Source organism: Heterocephalus glaber, unplaced genomic scaffold (genome assembly GCF_053883595.1).
Source record: "Heterocephalus glaber isolate CG9 unplaced genomic scaffold, H.glaber_assembly_v1.0 deba00001472, whole genome shotgun sequence".
Classification (NCBI taxonomy): domain Eukaryota; kingdom Metazoa; phylum Chordata; class Mammalia; order Rodentia; family Bathyergidae; genus Heterocephalus; species Heterocephalus glaber.
Genome location: NW_028258315.1, coordinates 38119795 through 38132294, shown reverse-complemented (window position 1 = coordinate 38132294; position 12500 = coordinate 38119795). Strand labels below are relative to the sequence as shown.

The 12500-nt window shown below is 36.2% G+C and overlaps 2 protein-coding genes across 15 annotated transcripts in view; one reads left to right on the top strand and one right to left on the bottom strand.

The window, feature by feature from the left end:
- Positions 1 to 12500, bottom strand: part of Usp6nl (USP6 N-terminal like) — a 303422-nt gene that overhangs the window by 222803 nt on the left and 68119 nt on the right. The gene's annotated exons all lie outside the window — the stretch shown is intronic.
- The window catches only part of LOC147826323 (uncharacterized), a 48508-nt gene that overhangs the window by 24607 nt on the left and 11401 nt on the right, over positions 1 to 12500 (top strand). For 6 of the 13 annotated variants that reach the window (XM_087181962.1, XM_087181966.1, XM_087181956.1 and 3 more), the window contains one exon: positions 9837 to 9890. The exons of 2 other annotated variants lie outside the window; for them this stretch is intronic. The gene's annotated coding sequence lies outside the window, so the exon portion shown is untranslated. Of the gene's footprint in view, positions 1 to 9836; positions 9891 to 11387; positions 11458 to 12500 lie in introns of all 13 variants that reach the window. 5 more of the 13 variants (XM_087181960.1, XM_087181958.1, XM_087181955.1 and 2 more) reach the window with 1 other exon arrangement.

Here is a 12500-nt window from a genome sequence, read left to right as displayed (position 1 = left end):
TTATTTTTTTTTTAGCTTATGTTTTTAACAGAATTATGTCTATTTTCTTTTCTCTGATTCTTAATTGTAATAAAATACATGTAACATAATTTATCATCATAACCATTTTTTAAGTATACAATTCAAGAGTGTTGGTCCTTCAAGAAATGCAAATGAAAACAATGCTAAGATTTCACCTCACCCCAGAAAGAATCGCTACTATCATGAAATCAACCAATAACAAATGCTGGCAGGGCTGTGGGGAAAGAGAAACCCTGCTCCACTTCTGGTAGGAGTGTAGACTGGTGCAACCACTGTGGAAATCAGTATGGAGATACCTCAAAGAACTAGGACTGGAAGTCCCATTTGACCCAGGTATTTCCCTGCTGGGTATCTTCCCCAAAGAATTAAAAGAATCATACCACAGAGATATATGTGCACCCATGTTCATAGCAGCACAATTTGTAATAGCTAAAACTTGGAAGCAGCCCAATTGCCCATCAACTGGAGACTGGATAAAGAGAATGTGGTATTTTAATAAAATGGAGTACTTCTCAGCCATAAAAAATGAGAAATTAGAGACATTTATATCTAAATGGATGCACATTGAGGTGATACTGTAAGTGAAATAAATCGTACACACATATGTAAATACCGAATAGTTTCTCTAGTGTGAGAAACTGAAAGTGTAAATAAGGACTAAAAGGTATAATAGATAATGTGAAATAGGAAGAAAAGGGGCAAAGGGGAAGGGTAAGTGGGAGGGGTAGGGGAAAGGAAAGAAGGGAATGGAATTAATATGAGAAAATGGAAAAATGGAAACAAAGTCTTTGTAAATAGGGAGGAATGGAGGGGTTGAAGGGAGGGCAGGGGAACGGGAAAAAGTAAGAACCAAGAGAGATTATGTAAAGGTGCAAATTTCCAATGATGAATGTCATTATATTGTATACCTAAAATGTACCAATAAAATTAATTTTAAAAATTCAGGAGTGTTAAGTATACTCACATTATTGTGCAATTAATCTCCAGATCTTTCTTATCTTTTTTTTTATCGTTCTTATTTTGTAAAACCAGAACTTACCCATTAAACTATAACTCTTCATTTCTCCTCACCCAGCTATTGGCAACCACCATTCTACTTTCTGTTTCTATGAATTTGACTTTTCTTGATAACCTCATGTAAATAAACTCACAGTATATGCTTTTCTTGATTATTTCACTTCACATAATGTCTTCAGATTTATCCACCATTGCAGCATGCATCAGAATTTCCTTCCCTTTGAACACTGAATAATATTCCATTGTATGTATATGCCTTATCTATTCATTTGCCAGTGGTCATTTGGTTTGCATCTACCTTTAGGATACTGTAAATAATGGTGCTATTGACACAATTGTATAAACAGCTGTTCTGTTTTACACCCTGATTTTAAAATGCTTTTAATATATAATAGAAATAGTATTGCTAGATCTAATGGCAATTCTATTTTTAATTTTGAGAGGAACTGCCATACTATTTTCCATAGCAGCTGTGCCATTTTACATTTTCACCAACAGTACACAATTTCTCCACAACCAACTTATTATTTTCTTTGTTGGTGGATTTGAGGTCATACTTCATTGTGGTTATGATGTGCATTTCTGTAATAATTGTTGTATTAAGTATCTTCTCATATATTGATGACTATTTGCATATCTTCTTTGGAGAAATGTCTGTTCAAGTCTTTGCCCATTCCAAAATCATGTTATTTGTTCTTTAGTTGTTGAGTTTAGAGCTCTATCTAATCCAAATTTTAACTTCTTAAGAGATACATGATTTGTAAATATTTTATTCTATTCTATAGGTTACCTTTTCATTGTTGATTGTGCTTTGATGCTCAGAAGGTGTTTTTCATTTTGCTGTAATCTAACTACTTTTTATTTTGTTGCCTCTGATATTGTTGTCACACCTAAGAAATCATTTTTAAACCTAATGTTATAAAAGTTTCTGCTGATGTTTTCTCCTGTGAGTTTTATAATGTTAGTTACTACATTTAGGTCTTTGATCCTTTTTGAGTTAATTTTTTATTGTAGTACAAGATAAGGATGCAATTTCACTTTTCTGCACATGGATATCAAGTTTTCCCAGCATTACTTGTTAAAAAGATTGTCTTTTCCCTATGAATGGTCTTGGCACCTTTTTCAAAAGTTAATTTACCATAAATGTAAGGGTTTATTCCTGAGCTCTTTATTCAATTCTACTGGTTTATATGTCTGTCCTTATCCTAGTACTACACAGTTTTAATTACTGTGATTGTAAAAAATTTTGGAAGCAGAAAGCAAAAGACCTCCAACTATTTTCAAACTTATTTTGGCTATTCAGAGTCTCTTAATATTCTATTTGAATTTTAGGTTGGATATTTCTAGTTTTACAAAAGAAGTTGTTGAGACTTTGATAGGGGTTGCACTGAACCTGTGGATTACTTTGGGTAGTATTGACATCTTAATGCTATTAGCTCTTCTAATCCTGAATACAAGATGTCTTTCTTTTTATCTGGGTCCTCTTTAATTTCTTTCAGCAATATTTTGTAGTTTTCACTGTACATGTCTTTTACCTCCTAGAATAAGTTCATTCCCAACAACTTTGTTCCTTTTGATGCAATTATAAGTGAAATTGTTTTGTTAATTTCCTTTTCAGATTGTTCATTGTTAGTGCATAGAATATAACTGAATTTTGTGTATAGATTTTGTGCTTGCTTTGGCAGTACATATACTAAAATTGTGTATAGATTTTGTATCCAGTACTTCGCTGAATTTGTTAGACCTAATAGTTTGTGAGTGTGTGTGTGTATGACCAGAAGTGGCAAAAGCAGGTGAATTAATTTGTTCAAGTTGCCATAACATGATACCATAAGCTGGGTGGCTAAAACAACAGACCCTTTTCTAAATTGTTATGAAAGCTGTTAGTCCAAGATCAAGGTGCCAGCAGGGTTGGTATCTGTTGAGGACTCTCTTTTTGGCTGGCATACATCCAATCTTCTTGTTATGTCCTCACAAGCACCTCTTCTTGCATGAGTGGAAAGAGAGCATACTCTGGTGTCTCATTTTATATGGACACTAGTTCTATCAGATTAGGGCCCACCATTTTGATCTCATTTAGCCTTAAATGCCTCCATAAAGGCCTTATCTCCAAATATAGTCACATTGAGGATTAGGGTTTTAATATATGAATTTGCAAGGTCACAATCTCATCCATAACAGTAGGCATTATTTCCTTGTTTTGAGTTTAGAGAAAAAGATTTCAGTTTTTCACCACTGAGTATGATATTTTCTGTGGGCTTTTCACACACAGTTTTTATTATGTTGAGGTACCTTCCTTATGTTCCTAGTTTGCTAAAGTGTTTTTCATGACATAGTTTTGAATTTGGTCACATGCTTTTTCTGTATCAATTGGGATAATTATATATTTTTCCTCTTCATTCTGTTAATATTATCACACTGACTAATTTTCATATGTTGAACTATCCTTGCATTCTAAGAAAAAAAGTGCATTTGATAGTGATAATATTCTTTTAGTATATGTTGAATTCTGTTTGCTAGAATTTTGCTTAGGCATCTTGCATCGATATTTATCAATTATATTAGTTTCTATATATTTGTAAAATAATGCCTTTGTCTGCCTTTGTTATCAGGGTAAATCTGCCTTCATTGAATGATTCTGGAATGTTTCCCTCCTCTTCAATTTTTTTTTCAAAGAGTTTGAAGATTGGTGTTCATTCTTTTTTAATTGTTTGGTTGAATCCACAAGTAAAGCAATTTGATCCTAAGCTTTTCTTTGTTGGGAGGGTTTTGCTTACTAATTCAGTCTCTTTATTATGTACAGTTGTTCTCCTCTTCTTCAAAGGGGATGTATTCCTAAAACCCCAGTGGATGCTTGAAACCACAAATAGTATCAAACCAAACACATACTATGTTTTTTCATATACATACATACACACATATAAAAATATTTAATTTATAAATTAGATACAGAACACAATATTAACTGGTAATAAAGTAGAAAAATTACAACAATAGACAGTAATATGAGATAGGTGAATGTGGTCTCCCTTGAAATATTTTACAGTGCTATCCTTATGATGATGTGAGATGATACAATGCCTGTGTGATGAGATGAAGTGAGATGGATGATATGAACCCTGGCATAGCTTTAGCCTACTTCTCAGGTTTACTTGAGTACAAGTACTACAATACCTTAACAGTTGATCTGATAACAAAATGGCTGGCTACTAAGTGATTAATAGGCCGGTAGCCTGAGGGTGCAGCGGACAAAGGAATGACTCATGTCCTGGGCAGGATGGAACAGAACAGCTAATAGTTTGTCACAAGTTGACCTTTTCAAAGGACTAACTCTCGGTTTTGTTGATATTCTCTATTATTTTTATTCTGTTTACCTCTGCTTTAATCTTTATTATTTCCTTCCTTCTACTAGCTTTGAGTTCAGTCTGCTCTTTTCTAGTTTCTTAAAGTATAGTCAAGTTGTTGATTTGAGATTTTTTTTTTTTCTTTTTTTGGTACTGGGGATCGAACTCAGGTCCTTGCGCTTGCACAGTAGGCAGCGAAACCACTGAACTAAATCCCCCGCCCTGAGATCTATTTTTTAATGTAACCATTTACAGATATAAATTTTCCCTCAATACTCTGTGCAGTGTCTCATAAGTTTTATTGTGTTCTTTTCTTTTTCATTTGTCTCAATATATTTTTTCATTTCTCATTATTTCTTCTTTTACCCATTGGTTGTTCAGAATTGTATGATTTAATTTTCACATATTTGTGGATTTTCCAGCTTTCCTTTGTTACTAATTTCTAGTTCCATTCCATCATGATTAGGAAGTTTATTAGCCCTTGTTTTGTGGCCTAACAACTTTTAAATTCTTTAGGAAGATTGCTACTTTATTCTATGGTTTGAAATGACATTTGAATGTACAATATTGCATGCTTTGAAATGTTGGGATTTGTTTCTTGTTTGAACAATATCTAGGAGTGAAAACTGAATGACTGCTGGAAAAATACATACGACCATCAGTGTGTGGCTCCTCTGATCTCTTTAGAGTTTGAGGTTATCACACTCTTTTGAATCAAGCCTGACAGTAAAAAAGAAAGGAAGGTGGAGAGTTGACTCTGGGAAGTTTCTGCAGACCAGACCTGGAAGTGGATCTTACTATATTTCATTGGCAAAAATTTAGTTAGAGATCTATTCTTCACTGTCCGGGAGGCTGGGAAATATACTTTAACTATAAGCCCAGAAAGAGAAGAAGACGAGTTTGTGAATAGCTATCATATTCCAGACTTCTATTCATAAACTATCAATCAAATATAGGTTCAAAATAAAGACTTTTTTCCATATACCCTCTCCTAGGAAGTTAATTGAAGATAAAATTCAATAATATGAAGAGAGAAATGAAGAAAAAGAAATATGCAAGTACTAGAAATACTGAATCCAAGTCAAGAGAGCAATGAAAGGGACTTGTAGGATGAGAGACGTTTAGCAGGCCCAGGAAGCCATTAGCCCACAATCCAGCAGGAAGACTGAGTTCCCAGAGGAAGAGTCCTTGACAATAGAGAGGATATGGTAGGACAGATAGATTTTGGGCTTGAATATACTTGAAGATATCTTAAAGGTAATTTCTAGAGTATAAGAAAATAAACTTGATGTTTGGAACTTCCTTTACAAAATCACATAGTTATGTGACATTAAATGCACAAAGATATGAATAGGACTTGACAGTGAACATTTACACAATAATAAAGTTCTTCAATTATGTATTAATTAAGACTCTTAACTGTAAATAACAAAAGTCAATCCTGACTGGTTTGAGCAGAAAATGCATTTAGAAAAATATTGGTAACTCACAGAACTGCTGGAGGTTCAGAATTTACCCAGTGAGGATTACAACCATAGTGAGGGTGTCCAGGGAGGACACTATAGTGGCTACACTTTTTATGCAGTGAATGACATCATTTGTATTATCCAATCACAGGCTTTAGACACTGGCTGCTGCTACTGGCACCACTGAGCCTCCATTCCTAAACTGGATGTTGTTATCACTACCATGACTGCCCCAGAAATTCTCAATATCCCTTAATTTTTGCATTTGTTGTCCCTGGTTTAAAACATACTAGTGATTCATAAGTTTGGTCCTAAGTTAAATACCTACCCAACATCAGCAAAGGGAAACTAGGAGACTAAGGATTTGCATTTTCCATTTTTAGTAATAATAGAAAAGCTCTAATTTAGGTGGAAAATGTTATAATATAGGAAAAAGTTTCAAATTCTGTGCAGCAAAAAATGTACTGCATATTGATTATCAATTTTTACAATCTATAGACAAATCATTAAAAAGTTAATTTTAGGGCTGGGGATTTAGCTCAGTGATTCCGCCTCCTGTCTTGCAAGCATAAGGTCCCAAGTTTGATCCCCGGTACCCAAAAAAAGAAAAGTTAATTTTATCAGAATTTAAAATTAGCATTCACAATGAGAAAAGAAGATGCAACTGATATAGACTGGAAGAAGATAAGGTTAGTGAGTAGAAAACAAAAAGAACAAGAGGCCATATTTTCATCTGTCACCGTGAGGAACTGAAAGATTTCTATGAAACAACAACAAAAAGATTTTAGTGCATTTTTTCAGCTGGAAATGTAAATAAAAGGAAAAACTGTGAACTTTTCTCTAACTACATTAGAAAGATGAATGAAGGCAGATGTTACTCTTAAGTTAAATACTTGGTTATTTTATAAGGAAATTAATGCCCAGTGTTCCAAGTTGATCAATCAAGAAATAGCCATTTAGAGATATAGGGGAAAAACACCAGAAACAGTCAAAGATGCTTGTCTTCAGAGAACAAAAGCCAGGAGAAGAGAAAAGGATCAGAGAACTTGTTTTGCATTATGAGTTCTTATGTAGAAGATGATTTTTTAAAAATATATACTAGCATTATCTGATTTTTTTCATATAGCTTGGGAGATTTTCTTTTTTATGGTGCTGGAGATTGAATCAAGGGTCTTGTACATATTAACCAAGCACTCAACCTTGGGAGACTCTAATGAAAATCTCTCTCCTCTCTCTCTCCCCTCTCTCTCTCTCTCTCTCTCTTTCTCTCTATCTCCCATTCACAAGTTAAGGCCTATATCCATTTAGGTTACTTATTAAATGTTTTTATACAAGAGAAAAGTATTTTCTACAAGAAAACACCACATCTTGATCACATTCTAATTCAAATTTCTGGATATCTATTTATTTTTTTATTTTTTATTTATTTTTTTGGTACCGGGGATCGAACTCGGGTCCTTCTGCTTGCATAGCAGGTGGCGAAACCACTGAGCTAAATCCCCAGCCCCTTGTCTATTTATTTTTAATACTCTTATCTTGCTTAAACTAAGATAAAGCCTTCTGATGATGCATCAGAATTCTGCTATGGTTTGGGTAATGCTGAGAAAAAAAATCTTCTAGAATAGAATTCTGTTGCCTCATTTCTCAAAAACAGAATTATTGCATGTATATATGGGAAGTGTACATGTGAATGCTAGTACTTGTGCAAACTTTATTTCCACAAATCACATCACTCAGAATTGCAGAAATTCCTTCCCTCCCCAGATTGCATACTCCCCTCCCATCTTTAAACTATAGCATGGCAGCCACCATCTTTCTTCTGAGGTCCCATGCCCTAAACCAACTCCCTGTAGTCATGTCTGCCCCTGGAATGTCACCTGGACTCTCAATGGCCATGGAAATTTTGTAAAAATCTTTCTTTTATTGATGTTTTAAAAATTAGAGTCTCTTTCCCTAGGGCCCAATTAAGAATCCATAACTCCTGAGTTCAATTCCCAGTATCAAAAAGAAAGAAGGAAAGAAAGAAAGAAAGAAAGAGTCCATGAGAACTGAACCAGAGGCAGTTTGACCAACAGCTGTTCATCTACGTTCAGAATCACCCTCCTCTTTAGTCAGTTTGGGCTGCTGTACCAAACCACCATAGACTGGGTGACATAAACACTAGGAATTTATTTCTCACAATCTGGAGAGTAGAAGCAAGATCAAGGTGTCATCTTGGGTTCTGGGGAAGGCCCTCTTCCAGATTGTAGACACCCACCTTCTCTTGATGTGTCTTCACAAGGCAAAAAAAGCAGAATTCTCTAGGGTCCTTTTCATTAGGACACTAATTCCACTCATGAGGGCTACCCCTGATCTAATGAACTCCCAAAGTCTTTGCCTTCTAATACCATCACCTTGGGGGTTAGGGCCTCGACAAATGAATCTGAGGAGAAACACAAATATTTCATCCATAATTACTGTTGTTCTTGAACCCCATGTATTATTTGATTCTCTTTTCCTTTAAGATATCTTTCCTTGGACATTTCTGAGTCTCTTTGCAATGTTACTAAATCCTAGGGTTTAAAAATTTTGCATGCTGTATAAAGGTTGCATAATTCCACACTCTTGTTGTGGAGAGATTAAGCTCATTTAAAGGCTGGGGTCATTCACTGGTCTACTAATTACCCAAAGAAGAACTAGGTCTGTAAGGAACTGAAAGTACAGAAAAATGCACTGGGGCTCAGTTTTTGCTGTGGCATGTATAGTTACCTGTCAGAAAAGTGACCTGAAGTAGGACAAGGAGGACTGAAACACCTGTGAAGTCCAGCTGCGGTGCAGACTCCGTGGTCCAAATTGAAACCATTATACTCAGACATGCACCCAGAAACACAAGCCAAGGCCCAGAGTCAACAAGTACATTCCAAAACCCAGGGCACCAAAGCCACAGGATGGTTCAGCAGTAAGTCAAGCTGATTCAACACTGAGACCAAGAATCAGATATCAAAGTCCAGAGACTGTCTCAAGTCAGGCCAAACCCAATAGTCCACATGCTGGTCCCAAAGAACAACAATTGAAAAGGAGACAGTGAGCAGGGACTAATCCTGTAGCATCTGGTTTACAGAAAGTACCTCTGTTAATTTCCATTTGTCTTTCCTTGGAGTTTAAGTAAGCCCTTTTGGAAATTTCACCCTTTTGAAAAGGAGTTTTGTTTAATTGAGTGTAGATTACTAACAGAGAAAGCCCTGGGAGCTATGGTGATGACAATGGTCATCACAGTGGAGAATCCCAAGGGAAAACCAAAAAGGGAAAATGTTTCATGGTGCACTGCTCATGCTGCCTGCCACGCCTCTAACTCCTCCACTCTGCTGCTACCAAGCTAAGAATTTAGGGGGCTTGTGACTTGTTTCATAATAAGGAATGATTCTCTGCAGACTACAAGAGATGCAGACTTGAATGCATTAGGCAGGAGACAAGTCAGAACAGGAAGCTGAGTAGTAACACAATCAAGATACCAGTCCAAACTGGGGGGTTGGGGGGTGGTCCTGAGGAACTAGGATATAGGATACATATTGGGTCACAGTAATGAGTAGGTAGACTACTATTAGAGACTAGCTATGCATTCATCAAGCCCATTTCCTGTCTCCCTTGGGCACACGGCTGCATTACATTTCTAGCCTCTGTAGTTACATGTGCCCATGTGACTCAGTTGACTCAAAATGAGCAGAAGTGATGTGTACCATTTCCAGTTCTTGCTCATACAAACTTCCCACAGGAACTTATCTTTGCCTGTCCAGAACAACTTTGCAAGCTGAGTCTGGAAGATGGCATGGATAGAACGAGCTTGGGTCCCTGGATCTCTGCTGGTGAATATGACCAGGGAATAGGAATCACCACTGGCACTTTACAGCTGAGAAAAATGCTTTCTCATGTGGTGTTAAGCAACAAAAATTTAGGGGTTCATTTATGATAGCAGCTTGTCTTACCCTACAATTACTTTTATAAATTATAGGGACAGTACAGAGATGCTCAGAAAAGCAAGACCAGAAAACAATCATCATCAAGGGTATGTATTGCAAGGCTGCTGTATGTTGCCCCATCTGAATGCTCCCCTCTCTATCCACCTTCTAGCTCATTTTCTATTCATAGTCAAGTGTCTTGGAATAGCAGACTATGTGTATTTTCTCCACTTCCTCATTTCTCACGCAGTCTTCCTTCTGTACAATTGTGAACACCCCCCACACCCAGCCAGAACTGCCTATGACCTCGCAGCTGTCAAATCCAATCAAACACTTTTTAATACTTATGGAGTGGCTTTTAATATGAAATAATATACATTTTAAGAAATGCTACATTTTTATTTCCCCTTCCCCAAATCCATCTGTTTCTGTATTCTCTTTCCTAGCAGGATTAGGGGAAGCCCAAACTTAGCCATTATTGGGGTTCATTTCCCATGTCCTTTGTCACACAAAGGTCAAGGTACAGAACACTACGGTGGGGACTATGAAAGTCTGCAGTGGCATGCTTCTTGTCCATCTATAACCTTCCTTTGGGGGCAAGAATTTTCCCTGATTCCATTTTAAGCACTGCTGTGCTAGATTTGCTGGGCTGGATAGGCACCATGCTTGCCATCTAGCCATGGGGGTAAAGGGGAGAATCCACCAGCCTCAATGTATTTCTCTATCCTCTACAAATCTCTTCTTGCTAACTACTGCACTCCCAGATTTGTAGTCTCCTTGAAGCTCTTCCTCTGCTCTCAAAAAACTCAGTTCTTCTTCAGTCCCTGGGGAGCAAAAAAAAAAAAAAATCCTTGATCTTCAAAATCTGTGCCTGGACTGGGGAAAGGGGAAAGGTTATAACATCTCTCACCAATCTATTCATTCATAAATAAAAGCCTCAACAGGATGCATGTAGCCCTTTAAAAAAAAAATCTTTCTGTATTTGTCTGAGGCTTACAATTTCCCCTGCTTGCAAGTCTCTCCTCCTTTGAATTTTATGAACATTCTGTGTTAGTTTTCTTTCATTTTTCTGGGTCATTGTTACTCGGTTCTTTTTGCTCTGCCCATCCCTAAATCAATGGTATTCTTTTCCTTTTAATTCCTAGAAGCATTTTTGAAAAACCTAGTAGTCTCCTTGTATATGTTTAAGGCGATACCCAGATATTTTTATCCTAAGTAGTTCCAAAAAATGAATTTTCTGGTATATTTCAAGTATCAGCATTTTGAAATGCTATCATTATATCATCCTTTTAAATAGATTTAATGGAATCTTTAAAAAAATTCACGCTACTGTCCTACTATCATCTGTATTTAAAACTACTTGAACAAGCTCTTTTTTTGAACAGTTGTCATCTCATCTGGCTTATTTTCCCCTTTGATATCATATTTTCTTTCCCACAGAATTTAACTATAATGTTATCTATTATGTACTTTTCAATTTTTTATTGATCACTATCTTATTTCTCTGGGAAAAATTAATAAAGTTTGCTTGGTTTCCCATTGCTATAAGCCTCTAGATGTTAAAGATTTCTTCAGGCTTGTATTTTTGGTTTTTTTGGTACCAGGGATCGAACTCGAGTCCTTGTGCTTGCGTAGCAGGCGGTGAAACCACTGAGCTAAATCCCCAGCCCCAAGGTTTGTATTTTTATTTTAATGATTATTAGTACACAATGGATAATATATCATATTTTTAAATATTCAAAATTTGATACATAATTATTAAATAGAACAGCAAAGCTTCACATCAACTTTATTATAATTTATATTTGAAACAATTTATCCATTTTAAGTGTACATTTTGATGAGTTTGGGTAACTGTGTTCAGTTATGTAACCAACACCATAATCAAGATCAGCACAGAAAACATTGCCTCAACCCCAAAAGTTTCCTCTTGGCTCTTTGCAGGCAATCCCTAGCCCTAGTCTCAGTCAAGCACTGAACTGCTTTCTGTTACTATAGTTGTTCCATTAAAAAATAAAATTTTTCCAGATATGGTGGTACACACCTATGATTACAGCACTCAGGAGCCTGAAGCAAGAGGGTCACTTCGAGTTCAAGGTCAGCCTGAGCTACATAGTGAGTTAAAGGCCAGCCTGAGCTACATACCAAGACTCTCATTTTGGAAATTCATCTCTTAACTATGTAGCTAGAGATATAGAGAGATGTAAGTGGGTCTATATCTGTATCTACCCTTTCTCGATAGTTTAGTTATCTGTTGATAAGTATTTCTTGTTGCTGGAATGTGATAGGGTTCAACATTAGTCCTATCCTTTTTTTATTTTTACACATATAAATTCTGAGAAACTTTATAACCTTATATAAATAGGTGAATGGGAAAAGAGGTTGTTTTGGTTTATTTTGTCTTGTTTTATTTTTATGGCAATGTCTCTCAATTATTTTAACCCTTTTTGAATTATGCCCCCCAAAATCACAAAGTGCTGTATAACCACAAACTTCTTGTACGATTTAACAGCTGATGGTCCAGTGAGGTCCTATGATGGTTTTATTGACCACAGGGTTGAAGGCCACTTGGCTGGCAGAGGGTCTGTTACTTAGTCCCTGGAGTCAGTAGCTGTCTCAGAATAGACCATATTCACAACTGTCCCTTTGAAACACCAGAGGATTTTCTCCCTCTGAGATAATGCAACATGGTGCTGTGAAGGAAATGCCTTTCTTTC